Genomic DNA, 15,972 nt, shown 5'->3' on the forward strand with positions numbered 1-15,972 from the left:
CCTTCTCTGCTTCAAGCTAGACATCTAGCTGAAAGTTATACTGCTTTTATACTATGGTAGTGTCTGCCATTTTGTTACAGGCACATTGCTAGGCTTGTATTTGTTTCAGAGGCCTAAAATTATATTGGGTTTGAATTCAATGTTAGTGAAACTACATGATGCACTTTTAAAGAAAGGTTTACAGTTTACACTTTGTTTTTTAGGTGCAGTGTGTGGACATAGGACTATTTAGCAATGTCTCAACAGTCAGATTTTAGACTGAAACACTTCCTTGCCCACGCCTCCCGTGAAACAACTGTGGCCTTTAATGGAAATAAGTTCCTGAGATGCATGATAAGTATGATACTCCATTTGTCAAGTTTTTACTATCAAAAAAGGTCTATCAGTACTATAAATATTGTTTCCCATTCCTACCAAGTCTGCACACTGTACCTTTAAGGAGAAATTCAGTTTGCCTTGAACATTTTATTGATCAAATTAAATCAAAACTTGTTGTTAGTCATTTGTAGATTTCTTTTTTCAGGAGATAACACAAAAACGATTAAAATCAGAAATTTAGTTTTTTGTAAAAAAAAAAAAAAACGAGGATTTTATTCCTAGGCCATATCGCCCAGCCCTACGAAGAGATATGAAAAATCCAATTTGTCCATAAACTAGAGTTTCCCCTTGATTTACAACTTATCCATCAATGAGCAAATATATCCATGAATATTAAAGGAATCGCTTCAAATTTATGGAAAATCACAAAAAAATTAAAATCCTCTGAAAGTACATGTTTCTACTGCCAAAACAAAGTAGTGGTAAAAGTCCACCAAAACCTGAAGCAAAAAAACACTCCACTGTTAAACACAGTAGATGAGCTAACAGACAGTTTAAAGTACAAACACGGATAAACTGGGATTATACTGTGTGACCAATTAATCTCAACTCAGCGTCCACCTACCAACTTTCTCTAAGCTATAAATAGCATCACACAAACTTTGATGACTCTTGAGTTTATTCAATTTAATGACACAGAGTGGACTTGAAGACAACCCAGAGGCTATTGAAGGTTTTGACAAAGCTAGTAGCTCCTCATTGCAAACCACTACACTTTGCAACAAAGAATGTTAACCCAAATTGATATTCTCAGTTTTAGAGATGTGTTTAAGAAAACTACTGATTTTAACATCTACTAGTTCTGTTTTTGTTTAGAGAAAGACTTGAAAACTATGATTCTCCTCCTCCCTTCATATCCAGGTCTCTGTGAGTGTATTGGTGTGCAGTGCTGCCTTCAGTAACCTGCCAAATTCAGAAACGTTTAAATCCTGCACTTCGGGGCTGTAATGTGTTGCAACTGTCCAATACGTTGTTTTCAGACAAACAGATGGTCATTTATTCTGTCTGACAGGGCTTGTTTTCCAATCTCCAATCTCTCAAAAAAGGGGGAAAAACGGTGCTAGGAAGCAGTGAATCAAATGCTTTGTAAATGAAACTTGTATTCCCCCCTTCTCCTTTAAACCCATAAGGACTTGGTCTTAGAAATCCAATCAAGTTCAGAGGGGGCGGTAGAAAACCAGGACTTACAGACAGAGAGGGAGAGAGATACTAAGAAGCTGTACAGTGTGTACAGTTGGGAACAGAGGATCAAAGTCCAGGAGGGAGGAGACGCAGTGAGCTGGCTTTGGTTACGTGGAAGTTTCCTGAAGGGGAGAGGGCAGCTCTGAGGTCCAATCCGAACACACTTCATTTGTGTTGTCTTCTGCCGGAAAACATGTCATGAACGCAGAGGACTTTCCTGTTGGCATAGGCCAAAGTACAATGAAGCTTCGACTTCTCTGGTACAGATAACATGACTGCTGAGACGCAGTAAAGCTGTGAAACAGCCATGTTGGATTGCCAGCCCCAAACGTGTTTAAGTGTTGGCGATCTCCTGATACCAACTTTGTGTTCCAAAACTGATACTTTCACTTGGAAAACAACAGACACTGAGAACCCATCCAATACCAGTGTGTTCAAACAACTTACTAATACTAACCCAGTATGGATGTGATATGATGGCTGTACGGCCTTCGTAGGTTAACATAACTTTATTGTCATTCATCTGGATAGCTTGTATACAGCTGAACAAAATTTTGTTTATCACGTGGCATGTGCAAAGCAGTGCAAGTGCAAATAAACGACAGACAACAATACACTGACAACAAAGACAGAATATAAAAACAAGACGAAACAACAACATGAGGACAGACTAGAAAGTGCTGACTATATGAGATAAACTAAACTAAACTAAATATGGATAATGGAGGCAATAGATAAATAGATAAAACAGTAAGTGAGGTAGTGCAGGGTGCAAATGTTGCAATATTAATATATATATTCAATAAATAGAGCAGCTAAACTACTGAATTGAAATAAATAGGCAGTAATAAATAGTTGTTAAAACACAGAAGGCACAGTGGTGGTCATTGTCCAGTATAAAGTCAAGATTGACAAGGGTCCATCCCAGTGTGTTGGGAAAGGGGCTGGGGGGGTCAGTCTGAGGTGGAGGTGAATGTGAAGGGGAGCAGCGTATTCAGGAGTCTCACAGCATGGGGGAAAAAGCTGTTGCAGAACCTTGTTAAGGAATCCTCACCTGCTCACAAGCCGAGCAACAAGATACAAGCAGCACCTTCTGATGTCCTTTGTCCACCTGAGTGTGATAGACTCTAGGTAGACTGTTAAAAGCTGAATAGCGATAGGCAAAGTTGTTTTACCTGAACTGAACTATAACAACCCCAAAAAGTGCAGTCCGCAAACACTCAGCAAACACTGATTGCTAGCATTTTCCTAGCGTTGAATAAAAAAGCACTCTCAACTAGCTATACAACCTTGTTTGCCATCTCCACACCTTTATTTACCTGAAACCTCTTCTTCTTTACTGCTTTGGTAGCTAGTGGCAGCCATAATAGCATGGCTGTGATTCACTTAGCATGAACCCACAGGTTGGATGCCGAAGAGAATAACAACCGTGTTAATATTCAATACAACAGCACGGCCTCCAGTGTGATATCACTTTTATTCATAACAGTTCTACAAGAAACATTTATTAGTTTACAGCACTAACTGTATATGGAGAGGACAACATCACCTCATTTCCACCCACTGTGAACTTTGAAACAAAAAGACCGCCTCAATAATCTTAAACACTGAGGGTCCCTAAGGCTGGTACAGTCCACAGCAGAATAGGTTCATAATATATATATATATTTGAAGCTGACACTTATGGCTAGCGAATGTTCAATGACTCTTATGTAAGTGTGTGTTATGTTTTCTCTTGCTGTTTTTCCTCTATTCTGCTAATCCAGTACAGAATGCTGCAGGAGCCCTTATTGGTCAATCATGTTGTTAGATCCTATCATTTAAGCATGAAATAACTAACTAATATGTTATTTAATACGAGCGCTTGGACATCAGCATCATGTGAACTAGCTACATGTACAGAAATTCTGCTTAAGATGAAAATTATTTGACATGTATTTCAATTTTACAGTGTGGCCTCTGCTCCATCTGTTAACACTAAGGAAGCAGGGTTAATGACCTATACTGCAGCCAGTCAGCATGGGGAGCACAACATGTTTTGGCTTCACTGTCAGTGAAGTCTTACGGTGTCCATTTTATGATAGAGTCTACACTGCAAATAATTCGGCACTTGCCAAGATTTTAACTCTTAGATTGAGACATGTTAGATGAATGACCTTGTTTTTAGAGTTATTTACTTGTTTTTAATCTTTGTATGTATGGTTAAATCTTAAATTGATTATGAACATGTATTTTCTGTCTCAATTAGTCTGGGAATCTTAAATTGAGTTAATGAAATAAAATAAGCTACATTGGTTGTCTCACCAAAAGTCTCATCAAAATAAAACTTCAAATTGGTTGATTGGCATCTATTCAATACATAATTCAGCTTGTATCTTATTGATTGCTCATAGTTCTGCTGTATGGTGATGTATTTGTTTTGGTTTGGCTCTAAAGACTGTTTTAAATGTCTTGAAGTATGCATCAACCCTGAGCCACTATTAATAGTGTTCTTGATGTTATATGTTGTTAATCCTGACATTTATTAAATGTTGCCAGTAATCCAGCTTGCTGTTGTGGTTTCTGTAGAAACATTTAAGAGGTATATTCTAAGAATAAGAACTGGTTTAAAGATTTTAGTTTTAAAATGCATTAGGGTTTATTTGAAGATGAGCCAGCTTACATCAAGAAACAGCAAAATCATAGTTTTCTAAAAGTGAGTCATTTTTTACTTCAATTGGTGATTTTCTTGTCCCCAGGCCTTCATTTGCTCAAATTAAGTACACAAAATAAATAAATGAGATTTGATTTACTTATATTCAGTATGTTTCACTTATAACTGTGCTGTATGAAGTTTGTTCTCAAGTAGTTTGAGCTAAAAATCAGCATATTCTACTTATTTCAACCCTTTTTAATACTTTTCAGAGCCTGCTTATTTCTAGATTTAACACTCTCATTTAAGATTTCTTGTCATGTAAAATGAACTTGCTGCATGGAAAGATAATTTCACTAGTTTTAAGAAATCTTCACCTTGAATTACGTTTTTTTACCCTATATGTAAGCTACCCTTTTTTGCAGTGTATGGTTAACAGTAATGCACACAAACAGATTTCGTTTAAGTTCCTTCATTAATTCTTGTTGTGTAATTTGTCTGGAACCTGAACTGTTTGTTACCTGTGCTCTTTCTTTCTTTGTACATGTCCACATGTTTTAGCAAACATGCTGCCATGCCTTGATTCATTCGTTTGAGTGTTTCCATTCATTATGTAACCAGTGAAACAAGAGTCTGTTGACATTTTCTTTGGTGTTATGTGTGATAGATTTATCCAGACAAGGACCGTCTGTTGTATCTTTAATTAACTGTATTCAGAACAGCTGAAGCAGAGTGCTGAATGTAGCCCAAGCGCCGTTGTACTCGGGGGACAGCGACACCTCTTATCCAGTCAAATTACAAGGTGTGAACTATCAGCCGTATAAAATAAAGTAATTTCAACTGTCTTGGAGGAGAAAAATGAATTTGATTTTTGGGGGTTAATAATTGATGATATCATATTGGCGCATTCGCTGCTGCACTCAACCGAAACCTGGCACCACATTTAAGGCTGTATCAGAGCCAGTTCTGATACCAGCATTGGTGTTTCGACATTTTTATAAACTTTGCATTATTTTAAGCATGTAGCTGTTTTTTATACTAGCCTATAAAACGAAGGACAGGAAATTCAGGGAAGGGTGCATGGAAAGTTCCTGATAGGACTCAAAGGCAGAAATGCTCACAGCTACAAGGTCTGCATTCAATGATGGTCCAAGATCACAGATGCTGCTTACATGTTACATACAGTATTTGCTGAGGGGGTAACCCGAGCGCTGTGAGAGTGTAGTGGCTGCCAGAAGCTCATCTATAATGCAGGCCTGTCTCTAAGCAGGTTGCTGAGAGTGCAGGGGAAGGAGAGAATGCTCTCTCAGGTATCCAATAAATCCGTCCCTTCCACAGCCGAGACAATCGAGCTGTTCGTGAAGAGGCACGAGCTGTAATTCCATCCCACGGGCGATTCTCAGAGCTGGGCCTCTGACGTGGGCCGAGGTGGGTGGATGTGGTCCACTGGACAGAAACACGCACTTGAAGACACAAGTTTGCACGCACAGTAGCCACTGTATAGCCAGCTAAAAAAAACACTATTATCCCATCTCATACTAACTACAAAGCACAGTTTGACTGAAGATCTGATGTCTGGGAGCTTTCTACAACCAATCTTATCACTAATCAGGACTGCACCTATGCATCTATATCTGACACCAAGAGCAGGAAACAGACCTCTTGCTCTCTCCCATTAATCTCTAATGGAAGATCTCTATGGGCATAAGATCCAATGAATAATGTCTGTGCTGCATCAAGAAGAGCTCAAGGTTTCATTTACAGTCATTTATTTACAGGACTTTCCGAAAGTGACTTTAATTACGCAAAGGTACACACTGACCGTCCCGTTGATGTAACAAAAAGGAAAGATAAGACACATGTTTGGATGGGGAAGATGTTGCCTGACAGTATGAAACAATTCAGATACTCAGCAGAATGAATAGAACAGAGAAAGAAAGAGAGAGAGAGCTACAGAGAGAGAAATTATCAGGGGCTGATCCTTTAATCCCTCTACAGGCCTCGAGAAACAAGCTTGTACAAACACAGCCCCTATTCAGCCTTCCCCCTCCATATATCCCTCTCCACACTCCCTTTCTCTCTTTGCCTCTCAAAAAGTGACCTGATGTCAATGACCAATGGCACAATGCATCATGGGAAGTCATCTTTATCTATATAAACATACTTGAAGATGAAGACCAGGCCTTGCTGGTATTCTGCACAACACTTTATATGATGGTGTGTGTGTGTGTGGACACAGCAGCTGGTGTTGGAGGGGGATTGGACTTTACACGTGCTCTTACACACACACACACACACACATACACAGAAGTGCAAAAGCCTGGGGCGTGTCTAGCAGGATCCAATAATCCCACTACTCCCAGCAATCCACTGGGGATGAGAGGGAGGGGGTTGTTTAGATTGTGTTTCAGTGGACTGAATATGTCTAGTGGCCTTCCACAACATATTAATGTAGCAACACGAAGACCGTTTACATATATGCAGGTGCACACGTTGCATTTATAGTGTGTCAAAGCAGAAGAAGAAGATGAAGAAGAAGCGTCATCTGTGTCCTCATCACTCTGCCCCTCATTAAGGGAAGCCCTGCTGGGCCCCATAGGGGGGACCTCCCTTTAGGTGACAGCTGCGCCAACAACAAAGACCCAATTTAGGCCCTATCGCACCTCATCATTCACACGTTACCATGTCAACACAGCATCCATCCTGACCTTCTGCTACCAGTCACACTTGCTCTCTTTTCTGTATCCACTAAGCCTGTCCAAAGTGAAAGCAGGATAGTGTGCTGTCATTTCGAAAGAACAACTTGGTGTTTACTATTTCTATTCCATAATCAGAATATTAGTGTTGTAGTACTCCAGACCGGTCTTGGTCTCAAGGCCGCTTATTTCAGGTCTCGGTCTTGTCTCGGAATCGAAAGCATTTTTACTCGGTCTTGTCTCGGTCTCAGACTGGGCGGACTCCGAATTTATATCAAGACCGGTCGAGTCCACCACTGATGCACTCTGTGCTCCTGTCATTACTGTGATAAGAGGAAAAACAAAACTTAAGGAGACAAAAGAAAGGCAACAAAGATAAAACCAAACCTTGTTTGTTGCTGTCAATAGTATTCAGAGCAAACGTAAATAAAATAAACAGAAGTATTTTATTTTGTTAACTCTCATGATGATTTTTCATTGATATATATGGTCTTGGTCTTGTCTCAGTCTTGCCTTGCCTTGGTCTTTGTCTTGACTCGGTCTTGATCTCTAAGTGTCTCGGACATGTCTTGGTCTCGGTTAATGTGGTCTTGACTACAACACTACAGAATAGGGGTGAGTATTGCCAAGAACCTCAGGATACGATACGTATCACGATATATCACGATATCACAATATTGTGATACACATTCTACACAGTAAACTAAGAAAAAATAGAAATGTATGTATGTAAATCACACAATATTACTCAAAATTGACAGGACTAAGTACTTTATTTATTACTTCATTGTTTTTGAAATACTGAAGTTTTATTTTAGTTCTAACTCGGCTAAAATGTGAATTTTTATTATTACAAAAATATGGATATTAAGAGCTGAAATATCGATATCATATTGGAGGTCAAAGTATCGGGACATATTGCTGTATCGATATTTTTCACACCTCTACTACAGTATATGTTCAGTTTTTTTTAAAAACAAGTAAGCAAGCCGTATACCTCTTAGTCCCATGACCTGCCACATTTTCCAGTTTTCTTACACAAAAGTCTTTAAGGCAAACAGAGGCGTAAGATCGTGGCACAGTGAGCCAGGGTCAAACCTTTTCAGAGATGCTGTGCCTATCTGGCAATCTGGTCTGCTTCTCACCTCATCGCTGAAGAGGAAGGATAAATACCTGCTCCAGACTGTTTCCATCCCTTTTGACCTCCACTTTTGAAACAAAAGGAGCAGAAAACAAGACTGCAGAAAAAAAAGTTCCCAGCCTGGACACAGGATCAGTAGTTCAGGAGTCTGTGTACTGAACGACACATGTGACTCTCTATAATTCTGGGTCACAGTTGAACTCACTTATCTATACTTGTTTTTCTAGTCAATGGCAGACTATGGACTTTCATGTGAGTCATGTTACAAAACCAAGAGGTGAAACATATTGCTCATGGATTTCTTGATTGTAATGGAGTTATAACATATTCAGCAGTACAACACAGAGACATCGGAAATAGCACTGCCAACAGAGCAGCCAGGGCCTGATTTGATTGTCGGGATGTGGGCTGACGTCTAAATCAGCTTTCCCCTCACTATCATGGCCTTGAGTCCTGCCAGAGGGGGGGATTGCGTAGTCGGCTGAAGGTGGGTGAAATAATAATCTGCTGCTGGTTCGGGCCTGGTGATGGAGGGGGAAGTAAACAAATTCTGGCACAGCGTTTAGGCATCTACTGTTATGTGGCTAATAATTTCCAATAATCTGTCTTTTCTCATTTTACTGATTTCCTGTGGTGACTCACCTAGGCTGGCTCGAATACCGGACGTTGGCTGGAGGGAACAGCAGGCCACGAACTAATAACCAACAGCGTTTTAGGACTTCCTGATACCAATACCCATGCCAATAGTTATCAATACAGACACTGATACCAATACTGACACCAACACTGATATCTGTACCTAGACTTGAGCACTGGTTAATGCTGGATACACTGCCGATTCAATTAAAAAATGACATTTTTGCGCTGGGAATACTTTGTTTTGATTTTTTACTGGTTTGTATAATCTGTATGTAGATTGGACATTTTCACACAGCTGATATATTCCTTAAGGGGGAGTAAACGTCTTTTATTCTCTTTTTATTTTGGCTGCTTGCTGCTAGCTTTGATTGAAAGTTCAGGTGAAACACGCAAGCAGGGTATTGAGAATTTCAAAATAAAAGCATATCATAAAGATGAGGATCTAGATTGATAATTAGACTTTCTATCGATTTGATGGCGTCATTGTTCAACCAATTGATGTATCGATTCATTTCAATGAATTTTTACGCCCCTGCTAGTTTTTAATATCGTCAGATAATACTCAACTTAACATCAGTCGTTCTTTTCCTCTTTAACCCTCCTGTTATGTACGTTTCTTAGGGACAGCAATAATGTTCCTGGGTCAGCTTGACCCGGGGCATACAGTATTTAATGATCCAAAAGTGTCTGAACCCAAAAAAATCCCTGTAAACATTTTTTAAATCTCGTTATTAACTCCATTACTTACCATTTGAATCAATATTAATGCATTGGTGTTCTTTAATTCTCAGATCATGGTTCAATGAGGATAACTCACTCGTTTTTTTATGAAAATTAATGTTAAAGCTTTTTCTAATGTACATTGAAAAGCCCTAAATATAAATAACTTTACATGACATAGATTTTTGTCTTTTTGATTTTACATTTTGAATTTTTTTTTTTTAAGTAGTGATGTTGATAAATTAACATGAGACACCTCTTCTGTCACATGCAGCCCAAATTTGTATGCTGTATTTAGCTGGTTTCGAAGGCATATATTACTTAAAATGGAAGGAACCTCTGAATCCACTGTGACATTAGAAATGTGAAATAATACTTTTAACAATATCTTTTAGACTTTTGAACTTTAAAATGGGTCAATTTGACCCGCAGCATAACAGGAGGGTTAAGACACACATTACTGCTGTGCGGAAAAGAAGATGCAAGCCCGATTTTTAAGATAATGATAATTATGGTATAGGATCTTGAATACATTGGCATGCTCCCAGATACCTTGCACAGCACTTTAGATATTTTAGAGGTATTTCTGGCACTGGTGTCCTTTCTTAGGGAGGAGGATAAGAGTCATCAGGTAGATAAATTAAACTGACAGGAGGATAACAGAGTGTGAAGACAAATGAAGCTACTCACTGGCTTCTTTTTCGAAAGTACAGAGCCTCAGTGTCAAACTATGGTTTTCCTGGTTTGTCAGCCAGTAAAACAAAGAAAGTCATGCTTTTAAAACCAATGTAACAAGTTTGAGAGTTATAAGCCAATAAATCTCTAACATGCATGTGAATCATTAGCACTTCAAACACTCCAACAATCGTAACTTGTGCCTCAAATAGCCTCAGCCAGTACCAGCCAGAATTGAGAAAAATAAATAACTGGAGAAAAGAGTGTGCGCCATCGACACGTCACACGTCCCCCCTCCAGCTCCGTTCTCCAAGCCTCTCTTTCAGTGAGGCTGCAGCCAGCGCTGCAACCAGGACACACCGCCTCCTAAAATCTGAAACTATCATACACACTCTGCTCAGAAGAGCTTGCAAGGCTAGAAAATTGGCCTTTTCAGTCGAGCTGACTCTTTTTTCACAGTGCTGCTTAATGATAAAGCTTTAGAGTGCTCTGTTTATGAACTCTAACCAGATTCATCCGGATAGAGGATGAATGCAAACAGACAGAAAGGGACGGAGAGGCCAAGGAGACAGTGAGGGAAGAGAAAGGCTCAGAGAGAGAAGTAGAGGAAGGGAAAGAAGATTAGGGAGAAAGAGATGTGGAGGGTTATGATGTGTTCTGTGGCTTGAAACAGAAAAAAGAAGAGACAAATGAAGGAGAAGTGGGCAAAAAAGGAGATCAAAAATGCTTCTCTGTTGCTGTTGTGGCTGCTCTCGGCGTGATACTGTACCGTCCACGCTCCAATGGGAAAGACTCCCAGAGCGACAACAAAGGACACAAGAGGAGCCGGCTCCATGTGAACTGGGCCTGTCTGCCCTGCACGGCCAGGAGAAAGCAGCACAGACACACACATTTAAACACAGACAGACACAAACACACACACACACATTCAACACTGCACACCAGAGCAGCTGCTGCCACAACAATCCCCCTTGTGCTCTTTTAATAGGGACGGCCTGCCTGTTCCGCCAACAACAAGGAGCGAGGAGAGAGGCAGACACACAAAAAGTGACACAACAGACCAACACGCATATTGCAAGAGCCTGGCTGCGACTGACACCATTTTATGGCTGCAATATGAAAATACACAAATCTACAGAGGGGGGGAACATGGGGGATGTGGGTTTAACAAGAGGAAGTGGGCTTTGTACGACATGTTCTTCTTTTCTGCCTAAAGACACTCTGCCACAGCAGAAAGCCAAAAAAATCAATACACATTAGTGCCTCTATTAGCTGCTGGGTTCATTATATCCCTGCTTGCATCTCATCTATGTTTTAATATTAGATCCTGAATGCAAAGCAGCTGGAGTAGGACAATCAAGAAATACAAAACTCCTCATGGATGTGAATATTCAACCATTATTTTAAACTCTCAGTGGAGAAAAGATGGATGTGAGGATGGATGGAGCTCTCCCCTCCTCCTCCTCCTCCTCCTCTCCTCCAAAGCCCGGCTGCCGGCTACTCATCCAGTGCGGTTATATAAACATGCTTAGCAGCAGAGGACAGAGGTGGACACACGCTCACACACACACTTCAACACACAGCTTTCCTGCTGCTGAGCCAAGTTAATAAAGAGAAGCAAAGTAGAAGGGGAAAAGTCAAGGATGTTGAAGCAGGAGAGAGTTAACAAAGAGAAAATGAACAACATGAAAGTGTTATATTATGCACGTATACTGACATAACTGGGCTGTGCATGATACACGTGTGTCCCAGAAAAGTCTTTCATCACCGACTGCTTGGCTGTGATAATGTCTTAGAGGATGATCTGGCTGTTACATCAAGAAGGCAGAGGGCTGGTCTATACTGTTACCTACAACTCAACCTGTCCTTCAGAGGGCACAGAGAAGCACTGCATCAAAAAAAACAGCAGCAGCATCACCGCTGAGCCTAAAATAGCTCCTGCACGCACCGACGCACGACGGCTAGATACACACTCCTGCCGCCGCACTGCTACTGAGCAAACAGCTGATTCAAATACAAACAGCACACATGTACACATACACAACAACGACTCTGTTTACAACTATACACTGAAAAAAAAAAAGACAGACAACTATAAAAGAAGAAGTAAAAGTATGTCAAAATCAGAGGTGCTGAAAGACAGAGCATCAGCAGATTACTCACAGCAGACAGAGCTCAGATTCATGGTCCTCTCTCAGCTTTGAGGCAGGGATGGAGGGATAAAAAAAAGAGAAAAGCTGCCAGGGGAACGAGAGGCTGAATTGGCGGTCAGGATGGAAGAAAACAGCCAGAAGATGCAGAGGGAGAGAGGGAGACAGAGGCAGGAGGATGACAGACATTCCTCCAACTCCTGCAGCACCTGGGCCGTGAGTGGGTGGCCGGCCGCGTCACCGAGTCGCTGAAGACCTGCTCACGTCACAATTTTCATGAATGGAGCTGTCTGACGCAGAGAGGACGCGGCTCAAAGAGCAGAGGAGGAGGAGGAGGAGGAGGAAGGGGGGGGGTGCAGGAGTGGGTGGAGCCTTCTGCACAGACTCAGAGAGGAGGAGCAAAGAGGAGAGGAGAAGAGAAGGAGGAAAAAGGAGGGGGGGGGGGGGGGGGGGGGTGTATTTCAAAGCAGCACCAGCTGGGAACAGCAGGTTCGGCTGCGGTGGCGTCTCTGTAAGTAGGACAGACCGCTTCTGCACAAGAGAAAATCCCTTTGTACGAAATCTGCAATCAGTTCTCTGCATGTCAATGGTATCAACAGCCCACATACAGTATGTCTGCACACTGCGTCCTGTATAGAATATCACAGGATATTTCATGTGTGTATGACGCCAGAATATTACATAAAGATTGCCCATTTTTCCTAAATCCAAAGGAACATCCCACAATTTCTCCATACAGCAGACTCAAAACAAAGAAAAGTATTTTATTGTCATGTACAACAGAGAGATGCACCAAATCCTAAGATGCAACTAGATCTTTGATGCAGTTTTGCTTGAAAATAACTAAACTAAATTAATAGAAAAACTGGCCATATGTTGATACAGTAAGTTTACAATGTAGTGAGTCCCTAAAACCCATGGGTGGTGATTTCAGTAGAAAACTTGTTTTAAAACAAGGACTGTGATAACTTATGACTTATAACTAATGCTTAAATTAGAGTCAATCCTTTATTACCTGCTAGCATAGGCATTTCTAGCCACTTTTTTTGGGGTGCTGAAGCACCTCTAAATTGAATCCCACTACCCCTAAAATTTGAGAGATTTAAAACATTTGTTTTACTGTATGTCCTTTTTAACAAACTACAAAAGTTTCAAAACCATACAGTACTTGGTTGAAACGTTATATTTAAAAAGCCAAAATACAGCAGCTCCACCGCGTTTTACATGTTAAAAATAATTCTAATGTCAATTTTTGGTATTTTTCGTACTCACTTTGGTACTCGCTGGTTTACTCCAGAAACATACATACTGTTTATGTACAGTTGTGCTCATAAGTCTACAAACCCTGGCAGGATTTATGATTTCTTGGGTAGTTTCTGTTGTCATTGTAAGAGTAAACAATAAACGGCTTCACCCAACCACTAACCATGAGTGAAAAAACTTTTTTTTTCTCTTTTCATTCATATTCTCTGAAAAATGGCCAAAAAAATCACAAACTCTGTCAGGGCATGTAAACTTATGAGTACAACTGTATATGCTGAGGAGCTGCTGTATCAAAATGACTTGAATGTCTTTCCTCAGAAATTAGGGTAACCATATGTTTCTTTTATGATTCCAATCCATTTCTCTTTTGCTGTGGCTCAGCATTTAAAGAACCTTTATCAGATCCGATGGTTTAGTCACAGACTTTTCGCAAAAAGTGTTATACCTTTCTTTCACAAATGTGGGAATGAAATTGCATTAAAATGTACAAAACAGTGACATTTATCTTGCACAGCTCAGCACCCCTAAACATCCGATCCTAGAATCGCCCATGCCTGCTAGTAAAGCCTTTTTTTGACACATTATACTGAAATAATAACAAACCTAAACCATGCAGTTTCAATCTTGAATGTGCTTAGCAGATTATTAATACTGACTTACATTTCCATCACAGGGGGTAAATGCTCTGCAGTTGTGCTTTCCCTTCATTGGCTAATAAATACTCTACAGCAACCAGACAGCAGCCATGATTCCATGTTTCTACAGAGGATGTATACAGATTGGAGTGCATGTTCATAGTCTGAAATAAGCCATTCTGCCTCAGGTTTCTCATGAGGCTAAGCAGTCAAGTCTGAAATCAAACCATCAGATGGGAATCCATACTCGAGAGGAGTACTAAAGTTCAAGTTTCAGAACTGAAGGGCGACAGCAGTTGGAGAGAAACCAAAGGTCAGAGGCAGAATGTTAGGAAAACGGTTCTTTCTCCTCCCAAAAGGTCATTTAATACCTCTCACGATCCCTCACACTGCCGCTGAATGTGCAGACAATAAAACAACTTTATTCAGCAGGTCAACTTTTCTGTGTGCATGCTTCTGTATTTGTACACACACTAACCTTTCAGTTGCTTTCTGGGCATCTCACAGGGTTCGCAGAGTGGGATCCGGGCTCAGGTTCTGTTCTGTCTCACTTCTCACCTGCAAACACACACAGATCAGAAAATGAATCAACATGGTTGTGTGTCTGTGGTCTATGTTTGTGTCGATGGCAGAGATTGAGACTGTAACTAAAGGGGTGTGTCAAAAGGACTGACTAAGAGGGAGGACTATCAGTGAAAGGAAATGCTCTGAGAGAAGTTGCTCCACCCATCCTGTCCATAAGAGCCCAAATCTCTGGGGAGGACAAGGATGTAGGGGGGTGTAGTAAGAATGTAATGATGCATGGAGGGTGGGGGTTTGGCATATTGGAGCAGCATTGTCCAATCTCCATCTTTAAGCCACACCCCAGCAGGGGACACAGCCAGAGGGGGAGGTTTGGTATCCCAGGGCGAGGCTGAGGGGGAGACTTCCAAACGCGGCCTTTAAATGGCGTGAAATGACAGTCAAATGAGTCACAGCGCAGATGGCTGAGGATGCTGGCTCTAATGGGACTGACATTAGGGATTGGTGAGTGTGTTCGCAGATAGTTAGATCTGTTTAAATTACCCGTTTGTGATGCAAAAAGTCCAAAATTAACACAACGTCAAGCATTCTTCTAAGCCTGAAGAAAAGAAGAGTGGGCGTGAGCAGACATTGTTATTCTTGCTTTGTTGCTGCAGACACACTCCTGTAAACATGTCGCTGCATACACAAAAACGCAGCAGGGGAATTCCCTGCGATACAGCTCTAGTTAAATATTGGCAGCGAGAGCGAGCGATAGAGATGGAAAGACACTGGCTGTCCGCAGCGGTGTGGATTCAAATACCTGAGCTGTTTGCTTAGCGAGAAAGTCTCGCTCTGCTCTACAGACAGAATTCCAAAGGTCAGCAGATCACAAGCCTGCGTGCTCATGTGGAAACAAGCAGAGCCACAATGAATTTAAAAACAAGCCACAAACACGCCCAACTAAGAACTTTCAAACAGAAATGACAGACTGTTAAAGCCTCTTCAGAAAAAGACACTGTTATCACCACAACACCACAGAAGATTTGAAAAAGCCAAGGATGTGTCATAGAGGCTTCTCAGACCAGTCAGCTTCAGCTTGATGAAACCACTGTGGTAATAATGGTTTTCTATAGATATCCCAGATCAATGTAAGGTCTTTATCAAACATGATTTCCTAGCTTCTCTTTCCTTTATCAGCCAGCTGACCAGGTACCATCAATTGACCCTTATGGGTTTTATCTGATGGGTCAAATTTTCATCAGAAAGGTCAGACCTCCCTACACTTGTGTGTGATTTAAACTGTTTGTGATGAAAATAGAATTGTTGTGCTGCCTTTTTGTAAGTTTATGTTTTACTC

The 15,972-nt window shown here is 40.9% G+C and overlaps 1 protein-coding gene across 1 annotated transcript in view; it reads right to left on the minus strand.

The window, feature by feature from the left end:
• The window catches only part of si:ch211-45c16.2 (mitogen-activated protein kinase kinase kinase 13), a 47,251-nt gene that overhangs the window by 13,233 nt on the left and 18,046 nt on the right, over nucleotides 1-15,972 (minus strand). Inside the window, exon 2 of the mRNA XM_034693966.1 lies at nucleotides 14,590-14,669. The gene's annotated coding sequence lies outside the window, so the exon portion shown is untranslated. The remainder of the gene's footprint in view (nucleotides 1-14,589; nucleotides 14,670-15,972) is intronic.

Source organism: Notolabrus celidotus, chromosome 10 (genome assembly GCF_009762535.1).
Source record: "Notolabrus celidotus isolate fNotCel1 chromosome 10, fNotCel1.pri, whole genome shotgun sequence".
In the NCBI taxonomy this organism is placed as follows: Eukaryota; Metazoa; Chordata; class Actinopteri; order Labriformes; family Labridae; genus Notolabrus; species Notolabrus celidotus.